We start from the raw sequence: 11,442 nt of genomic DNA on the forward strand, positions 1-11,442 counted from the left end.
GCGTAAGGACTGAGCCACCCAGGCGCCCTTCCATCCCCACTTCTGATCCAGGAGTTAGGAACCATCTTCAAAGCATGAAGTAAGTCCCAGCTTTTTTGTCTCATCTGTAATCGGTCACTCCAGAACACTATGGCCTTCTGGCTCTTTCCTGGGTCCGATGTCCGCCAGCTACCAATAAACTGCTAAATCCAAATGTGGGTTTTTCACGTGGGGAATGTCAGGCAGAGCATTTCCGTGGTTGTATGGTCTGCCTAACGCCCCAAGTCCTCTGGGTTTGCCTTTGGCAGCTGCGGTTGGGCGAGGAGGGGCTCCCTCAAGGACTCCACCTGTTTCAGACCCTTTTGGGAACCAGACCCTGGACTCTGTGTATGATGGCTGGGTGGGAACGGCTCTCAGGCCCTTTACTCTGTGGCTACAGCCCTCCCCAAAGAGGGACGTTGTGAGCTCTGACTAGCCTGCAAGTTGTGGCCACCAAAGCAGCGCGTTCTCTTGCTTTCCAAAACCCAGAAAGCAAGTCACTGTTTCCTAAATGAAAGGGAACAAAATTAGCACTGGGAGAGGTCGTGGGAGATGTTTTCCAAGTATCTGAGAGTGCTTGGCAGAATAAAGCAGGAGCACTTATATGTAAAATCCTCTCCATTAAGGGCTGCTTTGAAGCCAGATCGTTGTGCAGGATGGGAAATGAAAGAAATGGAAGAGTTGGACTTCCACGGCTTTACAAACCCTACAGAAATTCACAAAGCTGTAAAGATGCACAAGAGCTCATTTTGGGGAGCTCGTGCTGCCGGCGGAGGGATTGGTGAGCCTGGGGACTGCCGCCCAAGGAAGAATCTTCTGAGAGCTTGACCAACAGTATGAGCAAAAGCCGACCCAGAATCCGGAGGAAGGAGGAGTGAATTCTGACCATTACATCGGGGTGTTTCGTGGGGAAACTGAGCCTTGAGGGATGGGGCCGGGTTTGGTAGAGCAGATCCTGGGACATAAGCCTTCCCAGGCAGGAGAGGCTCAAAGTTCCCGAGGGGGCAGCAAGGAGAAAGGCGCGTGCTCCTGGGACAGGCGACACCCTCAAGCAGCAGCATGAGGACTGGGCTCTTGGGGCAGAGTTAAACCGAAATTCGGTATTTTTTTTTTTAAAAGATTTTTTTTTTTATTTATTTGAGAGAGAGAGAGAACATGAGAGGGGGAGAAGGTCAGAGGGAGAAGCAGACTCCCCTTGGAGGTGGGAGCCCCATGTGGGACTTGAGCTGAGCCACCCAGGTGCCCCAAAATCGGGTTGTTTTTTTTTTTTTTTCCGCTATTTTTGTATTGTGCTTTACAAGTCTGAGAACTGACAGGGACGTAAATTTGCTACGAGCTTGGGGTTTTTTGTTTGTTTGTTTGTTTCAAATTCAAAGAGACATTTTTAACAGCGACAGCACGTTTGAACAACCGTGGAATTCCAGACTTTTCCACGACCTACCCTCTGGTTCCTCTGACGACCCGCCTGGCAGGATACTCAGTCTTTCACTGTAGAATTCACCCACATGGACAGTGTGGGTGTGAGCGGGGATGAGGCTGCGGGTAGGGAGAGTTTTGGGACCGTGATTTCAGGCCGACACCCCATGTTTACAAAATTAAATGGTCAGCGTCCTTTTCATGCCACACTTGGCGATCTCTGGGTCTTTTGAACACCGCTGACCCCTCTGTTTCTCTCTCACCTCTCTCCTCTTTGCAGTAAATGCTAGTGAATGAGTCTGTGTGCAAAGACAATTTTGGGTGCATGAAGAAACCCAACCAACATCTTTGTGAAAGACTGGTATTTTTTAAAGCCCTAATAAGCTCTTCTCATCAGCTAAATGAATGTTTTGACAGCCTCATGGTGATCGGTGTGTTCTACAGCGTTTAGGCAGAGCTGCTGAGTTACAGAGTCACTTCACAGATCAGGCCCTAGATGAGAATGTTCTCCACAGAGCTGGCCTGTCCCCAGTGATTGCTCAGGAAAACCCATCCTCCTGTTGGTCCTGGCCACCTCCTGCGGGAAGAAACCTTGTAGGGCTGAGGGGTTAGACCAGCCTTCATGACCATGGAGCTGGAGGCAAAGGACTAAGTTTGGGGGTGTCAGGTCTTTGAGACTCCCCGAGGTCCCCTGCCCAGCCACTTCCTCTCAGTCCCATCTCCCTAGGCGAGAATCTGCATAGGATGGTGGAATGGGCCTCCCTAGGAGCTGTCACTGCACCAGCATGGGGCACTGATGCTTTCTGGAACCTACGACCAGAAGGCCTGAGGCCTGGAGGCCAAGAAGCAAGACCAGCGTTTAATCTTGGTCAGCTCAGGGTCAACTGGAGGGCAGGCATAAGGTGGTGTTTCCAATCCAGGAGTGCTGAGAAGGCCAACAGGTCCACCTGGCTTTGGTAGGGCACCCCGGGGCCTGGGGAGCTGGGGTATCTGGCTGCTCAGAGCCATGAAGGGTGGGTGCAGCAGACAGCTCTTCGGAAGGGTTTAGAAAAGCTGCTTCTTCCATCAACTTAATGCCTCGGACCCAGGCGGGCTCTCCAGGGGGTCTGTCCCCACAGAGAGGCGTTGTCTCCCCCTTTCTCAACAATTACAAATCGATGATCTTAAAATTTACCATCCAACCAGGCCACTTCTGAGAGTGACGGGGGGCCTTATGAATAATTACCTTGAGTCACAGGCGTACGCAGAGATAGGCGCCAACCCGACCGTCTGTCACCCGTGTTGGACTGTCCTTTGAGCCTTGCACATTCCAAGGGACAATGAACACTTTTCTGTTATGGAAGACAATCCCAAAGGTAACAAAGCACAGGGTATTTCCAGCTGCTCTTCCAGAAATGGCATTTGATCTAAGGAGAGCCCTGGCCCCAGCCAGGGCAGGTCACCTTTCCTCAGTCAAGGTATCATTGCGCAGGCGTGGGAACCTCTTCCGTCTGATTGTTTTAACGTGTATGTACCTGCATGCGGGCGGCGCATCTAGAAGCTACGGTCCCTGCTTCCTGCCGTCGGCCTTGCCCCTGTCGCGGCACGCAGCATGATGTGCAGGGAACACAGGCTTTGGCGGGCCAGGTACTCCCGGGGGCTTTAGAACAGGAAAACAATAACTAGTACCTTCCAGTAACCGTCCCGTCCCCTTCCACAACAGGAAGGCAACGCTGGTGGTGCCGTCTTCCTGTGTAGAGTCCCAAGAGCTAGAGTGACATCCAGGAAAATGAGCCTCTGCGTGCAGCGATGGGGGAAGGAAGAGTCTAGAAGGTCACTTAGGCACTTCTCCTTAGGGGTTATGGCTGGATTCCAGGCTTCTGTCCTACCCTGGAATGAACAGCTTCCGTTTCGTTTGTTTGTTTGTTTTTTAAGATTATTTACTTATTTATTGAGACATACACAGAGAGAGAGAGAGAGAGAGAGTGTGTGTGTGTGTGTGTGTGTGTATGGGGGGGGCAGAAAGAGAGAATCTCAAGCAGACTCTACGCCAAGCATGGGGCCCGACACCCTATGATCCTGACCTGAGCCAAAATCAGGAGTCGGATGCTCCCCCGACTGAGCCAGCCAGACGCCCCAAACAGCAGCTGCTTTCAGGAGTTGAAACGATGAGGCTCACATCAGCGTCTTCACTGGAGAAGCTCTCGACTAAGCCCACGCCCTGCGGGATGGCGGGCAGCGGTGGGCAGGGACGCCAGCTCCCTGGCGCAACTCGAATCAGCCTCTCTTGTGTCCACCTGCGGAATGAAGGAGGGTTTGATGAAATCATTCACGCTGAGGGGGTGCAAAACTCTGCACGGGCGGGTCCTTAAGAACATCACCCTTAAGAAGAGGGCCGGTCCGGCTGGTACTGGGGGGGGGCCCTTTCCACAGTAACGGTCCGTCCTTGTGCTGAGTGTGTGATCCCTGGACGACATCAGCCACACCTGCCGGGCCCCTCGCCGTGGTGCAAAGGCAGGAGTATCAGACAAATTCACGCCTCTGCAGACATGTTCCGATCCCATGCCAGAGAAGAGGCCACCACTTAGGAAAACAGGAACAGTTTCAGGAACGTGACTGTGGGGACTTTTCCCAGGCCTCACTGACTCTCGGACTCCATTTGCCCCTTACCGACAATATTTTCTTTTATTGCACTGAAAATGATGTTGGCTCATTTGTGACCCTGCCCCAGAGTCCATCAACTGGAGACTGGAATGGACAAACATAGGGAGGAGGAAGCTTTCCTGGACTCCCGGAGGGTCCCCGGCTGGGTCTGAAAATGAAACTAACAAAGATAGTCACAGGAGAGAAACACACTCGGTTATTTAATAGAAGTTTTGTGGGATGGGAAGTGAAGGCTTGAAGAAACAGTTAAATCTGAGTTTTATTTTTTTTTTAAAGATTTTATTTACTTATTTGACAGACAGAGATCATAAGTAGGCAGAGAGGCAGGCAGAGAGAGAGAGGAGGAAGCAGGCTCTCTGCTTAGCGGGGCTCGATCCCAGAACCCTGGGATCACAATCTGAGCCGAAGGCAGAGGCTTTAACCCACTGAGCCACCCAGGTGCCCCAAAACAAGTCTTTTTTAAAATTTTACTTATTTATTTGACAGACAGAGATCAAGTAGACAGAGATGCAGGCAGAGTGAGAGAGAAGAGGAAGCAGGCTCCCTGCTGGGCAGAAAGCCCGATGCGGGGCTCGATCCCAGGACCCTGGAATCATGACCTGAGCTGAAGACAGGCTTTAACCCACTGAGCCACTGAGGTGCCCTGAGTAGTTTTATTTTTTTAAGATTTGATTTTTAAGACATCTCCACCCCCAACGTGGGGCTCAAACTCGGGACCCTGAGATTAGGAGTTGCACACTCCACTGACCAAGCCAGCTGGGTGCCCCAAACCTGAGCATTTTTGTGCGGGGTTTGACGCTGAGTGGACAGTCGTGGAGGGATGGGACAGGTCAGAGAATCTGAGGTAGGGGTGGTAATCCGGGGGAAGCTCAGCAAGGCCTGTTGGTTGGCATTTCTCCGGGCATCACCCTGTCATCGGAGTGAAGGATGCTCTGTGGCCCCGGGTGTAGGGAGGGCACCTCTCGTGGCAGGATTTTAGGACCTGAGTCAGGGGAGAAGCAGGGAAAGGTTGGAACGGACTTTCTGCTTCAGCTGTCTTCTCAAGTCCCTTCAGGATGCACTATTTAACGTGCCAAGGTGCCATTATTGGGGGTAGTATGTCCTGAACCCCGTCCTGAGCCTGTTTTTAAAAGTGTGAATGTGAAGGACCCATCAAAACCTGTGCCCCTAGGCATGGCCCGATCCATCCATCTCCTGGCTTTGCCTCGCCTGCGGCCGAGCTCAGCTGGGGTCTAACTGGGTCACATGCAAAGCCATTTCCAACGGACCAGGACACAGGTGCATGACTCCCAAGCACGTATCCTTGATCTACTCCCCACCATACTGTGAGGCTGCCCGAAGGGTTTCGAACCTTGTCTCCACGCCCTGATTGTACTCAGATTTCCAGATTGTAGGTATCCCCTTTCCAGGGTAGACACATAAACCCCGCTGGGGCTCAGAGGTGTGATTTCGATTCCACTAATTGCGTGCTCCTGCAGGAGACTTGGGTTTAGAACTGACTTACGCGGAGACAGGGGACAGGGCATCGTTTTGCTGGCATGGATCGTTGGCAGGGCCAGCCCGGTTCTGGAGGCGGGAGCCAAGGCAGCAACATCCTCACTTGGCAGCTTCCCGATCCTGGGGAGGTGACGCTGGGGGCTGGTTCTTCAGTATGATCCGGGGAGTCGGTTGTTCCCGGAAGCCGGCCCAGGGCCTGCATCTCTGGCCATCTCAACAGTTCTGTGAGCTCTCTGCCCCTCCAGAAATCCCTTCGGCTTGAGCCACCTGTGGCAGACTCTGCTGTCTATAGCTGAGAACCCCCGGCCCGTACAGATGGAGCAAGGACAGCAGAGGGCAGGGGAAGGCATGTTCAGCATATGGTAGAAGTGTCGAGAAAAAGATATAGGACATTGACAAATATTTTGAATAATGGTTCTACCTTGTGCATGATCTCCAACCCTCACAAAAACTCTGTTAGGCATAATTGTTCCCGTTTTCCAGATCAGCACGTAGTCTCAGAATGGTTAAGGGACCTGCCCAAGGCCACACAGCCTTCGACGGTGACTCATGAATTTGAACCCAGATTCTTTTGCTCAAAACCCAGGATCTCTCCACTCTATTACTCTGCCCAGGCCGGCCCTAGGTGCAGAAGGGAGTGGAAGCTCCCATCCTGTTCTCTTTTCTCCTCTTAACTTCTCCTTCTCCTGCCCGCATCTGAGGCACTCTACAGTTTATGTCCGTGCGGGCCTTCATCAGTCAGGAGCAGAGCGCCCTTCAGAAAACACACTGCAAAGGGTCTACCACTGCGGTGGTGGTGGGATGAGGGGGCAGAGGGTTCCCAGCAGCTTTTTTTCCTTTCTGCATAAGGCAATTGCACTGTTGGAATTTTTTACCAGAAGCAAGTGGATTCCTTATGTAATTAGACATCAGAATTAACACTGCCCAAGAGTGATGGAGAAGCACCAGGACATAAACTGTGGTCATTACGGTGTGGTGGGATTATAGGTGGTTTTTAATTTAATTTAATTTTTTTTTAAAGATTTTTATTTATTTATCAGAGAGAGAGAGTGAGAGCGAGAGCGAGCACAGGCAGACAGAATGGCAGGCAGAGGCAGAGGGAGAAGCAGGCTCCCTGCCGAGCAAGGAGCCCGATGTGGGACTCGATCCCAGGATGCTGGGATCACGACCTGAGCCGAAGGCAGCTGCTTCACCCACTGAGCCACCCAGGCGTCCCGTGGTTTTTAATTTTAAATGTGTTTGTGCATTTAAACATGTTTTGAAAATGAGAATGGGCTCAGGTTGCTTTTAGCCACAAGGACCAGAAAACCCTTCATCCAGCTGGATGGCCCAGGGACAACGCTGATGTGTTGGCAGGACCTGATGTCTAGCACACAAGGGAGGGCCCCGCACATGACCAGGGCTTGTCACCAAAGACTCTCTCTGCTTCTTCCTCCTCTCCTCCCTGTGGTCCCAGCATCCTCCCCAGCACACGCTGGCTCCCCTCGGGCACACAGCACCCGTGGAGCCGGCCCTGGACACAACAGTGTCCACACACAGAAATAGGGGACTTCTGTTTGGGCATCTCCTTTGTCACAGTGCAGGGACCTTTCCAGAACCTCCTGGCAGACTACCTGTGGGTCTCATTGGTCAGGACTGGGTGACAGTCCCTGGCAGAAGGGATGCCTTCGCTAGGGCAGACCCAGTTTCCCCTGGGAGCCCGAGAATGTGGACAAGGGCAAAAGCCTGAACAAAGCGGGCTTTAGGAGTGAAGACTTGGGGACATGGGTGCCGTGTGGAGCGTCTCCGAGGGCAGATATTATTTGATTATTTAAAACACTACATTAAGGAACGCCTGGGTGGCTCAGTGGGTTAAAGTCTCTGCCTTCCGCTCAGGTCATGATCCCAGGGTCCTGGGATCGAGCCCCGCATGGGGCTCTCTGCTCCACGGGGAGCCTGCTTCCTCCTCTTTCTCTACCTGCCTCTCTGCTTACTTGTGATCGCTCTCTGTCAAATAAATAAATAAACTCTTTAAAAAACAAAAACAAAAACAAAAGAACACTACATTAACTTTTATTTTATTTTTTTTTAAGATTTTATTTATTTATTTGACAGAGAAAGATCACAAGTAGGCAGAAAGGCAGGTAGAGAAAGAGGAGGAAGCAGGCTCCCTGCTGAGCAGAGAGCCCGATGTGGGACTCGATCCCAGGACCCTGAGATCAGGGCCTGAGCCGAAGGCAGAGGCTTAACCCACTGAGCCACCCAGGCGCCCACATTAACTTTTAAAAATTTTAAAATTACCCTTGTGGGGCGCCTTGGTGGCTCAGTGGGTTAAGCCTCTGCCTTCGGCTCAGGCCCTGATCTCAGGGTCGTGGGATGAGTCCCACATCGGGCTCTCTGCTCAGCAGGGAGCCTGCTTCCCCCTCTCTCTGCCTGCCTCTCTGCCTGCTTGTGATCTCTCTCTGTCAAATAAATAAACAAAATCTTAAAAAAAATATATTAAAAAATAATAATAAAAAATAAAATAAAATAAAATTACCCTGTGTGGTTGGACCCGCTGTGGAGGGCTTTGGTATCAACTGTGTTGCTGGGTCCCTGTGTTTAGGAAACCCGGCTGCTCCTAACAGGAGATCATCATGGCCTCGACAGCAACAAAAAGCCCATGCTGGGTCTACTCCAGGGAATTGTTTGACCTCTGGGAACACCAGGCACTGAACGGGACCTACCTGGCAGTTGTGGGGCCCGAAATTCTGTAGGTACAACTTTCACTTGGGTCACGTGAGCCAGACCACTGATGGGGGCTCCCAGGCTTGGCTAAGAAGGTCCCAGTCTCAAAGCGTCAAGGCTCAACTTTAAGTTTTGTCCTTGGCCGTGAAGAGTGCCAAGCTTTCAGCAGACATTACCTGACGCAGCCTCCTTCAATGTTGAAGACTGGGCCAAGGTGAGTGAACGGGTCTTGGAAGGGGTCCAGGTCCCAGCGCTGCAAATCTGAGGGTCGAGGTAGCCGAAACCACTTGGAGGCCCCTCGGGTTTTCCTGCATTCATAAACTTCCTCAGGGTTGTGTTTTTGTTTTTGTTTTTGTTTTCAGGGGGGCTGACTCAGCTGCTGGGAAGTCCTTGTTTCCTTTCGACGGGCAGAGTTTCTCAACTGTTGAAAGCAAGAGATGCGGAAGTTAAGCCAATGGTTTCAACGTCTTCCGTCAGAGAAGAAGCTTTACTTCTGCATTAAGATTAGAATTGTCCTTGCAGTCTTGGCTGCTAGAATGTAAAAAGAAGTGGATTTATTTTTTTGTTAGTTAAAAAAAGTTGTTTTTTTTTTTTTCCCCCAAGTAATCTCTATACCTAGTATGGGGCTCAAACTCACAACCCTGAGATCAAGAGTTACATACTCTTCCGACTGAGCCATCTGGGAGCCCCACCTTTTCTTTCTTTCTTTCTTTTTTTTTTTTTTTAAGATTTTATTTATTTGACAGAGAGACAGTGAGATCACAAGTAGGCAGAGAGGCAGGCAGAAAGAGAGAAGGGAGGAAGCAGGCTCCCTGCAGAGCAGATAGCCTGAGGCGGGCTCCATCCCAGGACCCTGGGATCATGACCTGAGCCGAAGGCAGAGGCTTTAACCCACTGAGCCACCCAGGTGCCCCCCAACTTTTTCTTTAAATCCACTTATTCTTAGGATGCCCGGCTGACTCAGTCGGGAGAGGACACAACTCTTGATCCCGGGGTTATGAGTTCAAGCCCCACACTAGGTAGAGATTACTAAAAAAAGGGAGGGGGAATGAAAGGAAAAGAAAGAAATTTCCCCATTTTGGGGGGCCGAGTTAAGGGTACCTTTAACTTCACTCAGCATTCTTTTTTTTTTTTTTTTTTAAGATCTTGTTTTTATTTATTTGACAGACAGAGATCACAAGTAGGCAGAGAAGCAGGCAGAGAGAGAGGAGGAAGCAGGCTCCCGGCTGAGCAGGGAGCCCCATGTGGGACTCGATCTCAGGACCCTGGGATCATGACCCGAGCCGAAGGCGGAGGCTTTAACCCACTGAGCCACCCAGTCGCCCCTTCACTCAGCATTCTAAAGCTTGAACGAAGTCCCTTGCTTGCAAAGTTGGGAAGTTTCCCTTCCCTCCACTATGTCGTGTGTTAGGCACTCAAGGAGCTCCACGATTGTAAATTTCAGAACAGACGGTTGGAAGAATAAATGGACATTAAAAAGTCGTACAGGGTCTTGCCACTTGTCATTTAAGGAATTTATAAGTCAAGATAGTTTGAACTGCTACTGAGGGCCCATATGGAAAGACCTGAGGGCCAGAGACGTTTTGGGTTTGCTTGCTAGGCGGAATGTCCGAGAATGTCCGCGCCTCCGCACAGGTCGGGTGTTTGTGAGTCCAGCGTTCCACAGCCTGATGTGCTGACGGCTGATGGACTTCTCACGTGGCACACCCGGGCAGACAAATCTCGAAGCTGGGGACCTGGAGGAAAGAACAAGGTGCAAAGAAACTGAGGGCCGCAGAGAGAAGTTAAGGCAGTGGGAACACCCCCACGAGCCTTGGAGTCAGGGCTGGGTTTAGGGTCTCTGCCCTGGAACTTACTTCTCCCGAGTGTACCTCAGTGTCCCCATCTGTAAAATGGGCTCTTTTGAGGATTGATGAGGAGGTGTGCTTGCCCAATATAGTTGGTTGGCGGCCGAGGAGCTGTATTTAGATGTTGTATGGGAGGAGACACACTGTTGGCTCCGAAGTTCTCAATTCTCTGTAGCGATTGAACAACCTGGCCTCCTTGTGCCTCGGTTTCCCTGAGTATGGAATAAACTCAGGTTGCCAGCATCACAGGGATTCCTAGAAGACTCTCCTGAGCAGCCAAGAGGCTGGTCCCCAGAGAAGTCCTTTGCACACCTGCCTGTGACAGGTGCATGTGCCAAACCTTTGAACAAGGTCAGCCCGGACACAGAGGCCAGCCTTGGTTACCAAGGACAGTGACGTCTTTGTCCTCAGACTGCGGGCGCTTCCTGAGCCTGGTGGTTAAAAAGTCTGTTCTCCCTGCTGAGTTAAGTTCAAAGGTGTAACTTGTGTCCCTGGGGGTATGGAGGAAGGTTGCACGGGCTCTTGGTTTTGGGTTTGCAGGAAACCCCCCACCAGTGTCCCGGGGCAGCTTCGGGTCGTGCCTCAAAAGAGCACCATACCTGACAGAGGCCACCATGTGAGGCAGGGTTGGGAGGCGAGGTCCCTTTTAGGAAAGGTTATGCATTCACACCTTAGTGTTTTGGAGTGGGGTGGGCTCTCTCTGAACTAGGCGGGTGGCCAGGGCTCTCGTGCCCTGCTAAGCAAGACAACTGTGTCCGCCTACGTTCCCTGACACCTTCAAGCGCTATGTAGGAGAAGGTGGTTCCCCAAGAAAGGGGTAAGTCTGCTTCCAGCCGTTCACATGAGGACTGGTCTTTTGATCAGCACTCTCTGTTTTACTCTTCTGTTTGGGGGAAATTTCAGATGGGGAAGGACTAATCTAAATAAACAGAGGATGATACTAGTAACCAACCGAAGGGCTAGTCAGAGTAAAAATAATCAATCTATGGTTACAGAATGTTCCGGAGGCAGAGCTGTGAGATGCCTGGCTACGGGAAGCATGTACACAGAGGCTAACTATTTACAAAGTGTTTTCACGAACACTGTCTTATCTGAGCCTTACAACCCTGGGAGATGCATTTTCTGACATCAAATCCCATGAACATCCAATCTAAAAAAAAATTTTTTTTTCTCCTTTGGAAGAGAAAGATCTCAAAAGGTGCTCTGGGCTACAGAGATGGTCCAGTCAGGCACTGCCAAGGTGGGAAGGGCTGAGAGACGGGGTTTTCAGCGTGGTGTGAAATGAGCAGATGTGTGGCTCTCGGCGGGAGGTCAC

The 11,442-nt window shown here is 51.2% G+C and overlaps 1 long non-coding RNA gene across 1 annotated transcript; it reads right to left on the reverse strand.

The window, feature by feature from the left end:
- Positions 1-1,790: 1,790 nt before the first annotated feature.
- Positions 1,791-10,117, reverse strand: LOC309850861. The gene is made up of 4 exons (XR_014304475.1): positions 9,846-10,117; positions 8,457-8,701; positions 3,498-3,710; positions 1,791-3,073 (listed from the first exon to the last, which is right to left on the reverse strand). It is a non-coding gene; the product is annotated as an uncharacterized lncRNA (long non-coding RNA).
- Positions 10,118-11,442: the final 1,325 nt, after the last annotated feature.

This window comes from Mustela nivalis, assembly GCF_964662115.1.
Source record: "Mustela nivalis genome assembly, chromosome: 17".
NCBI lineage: Eukaryota > Metazoa > Chordata > Mammalia > Carnivora > Mustelidae > Mustela > Mustela nivalis.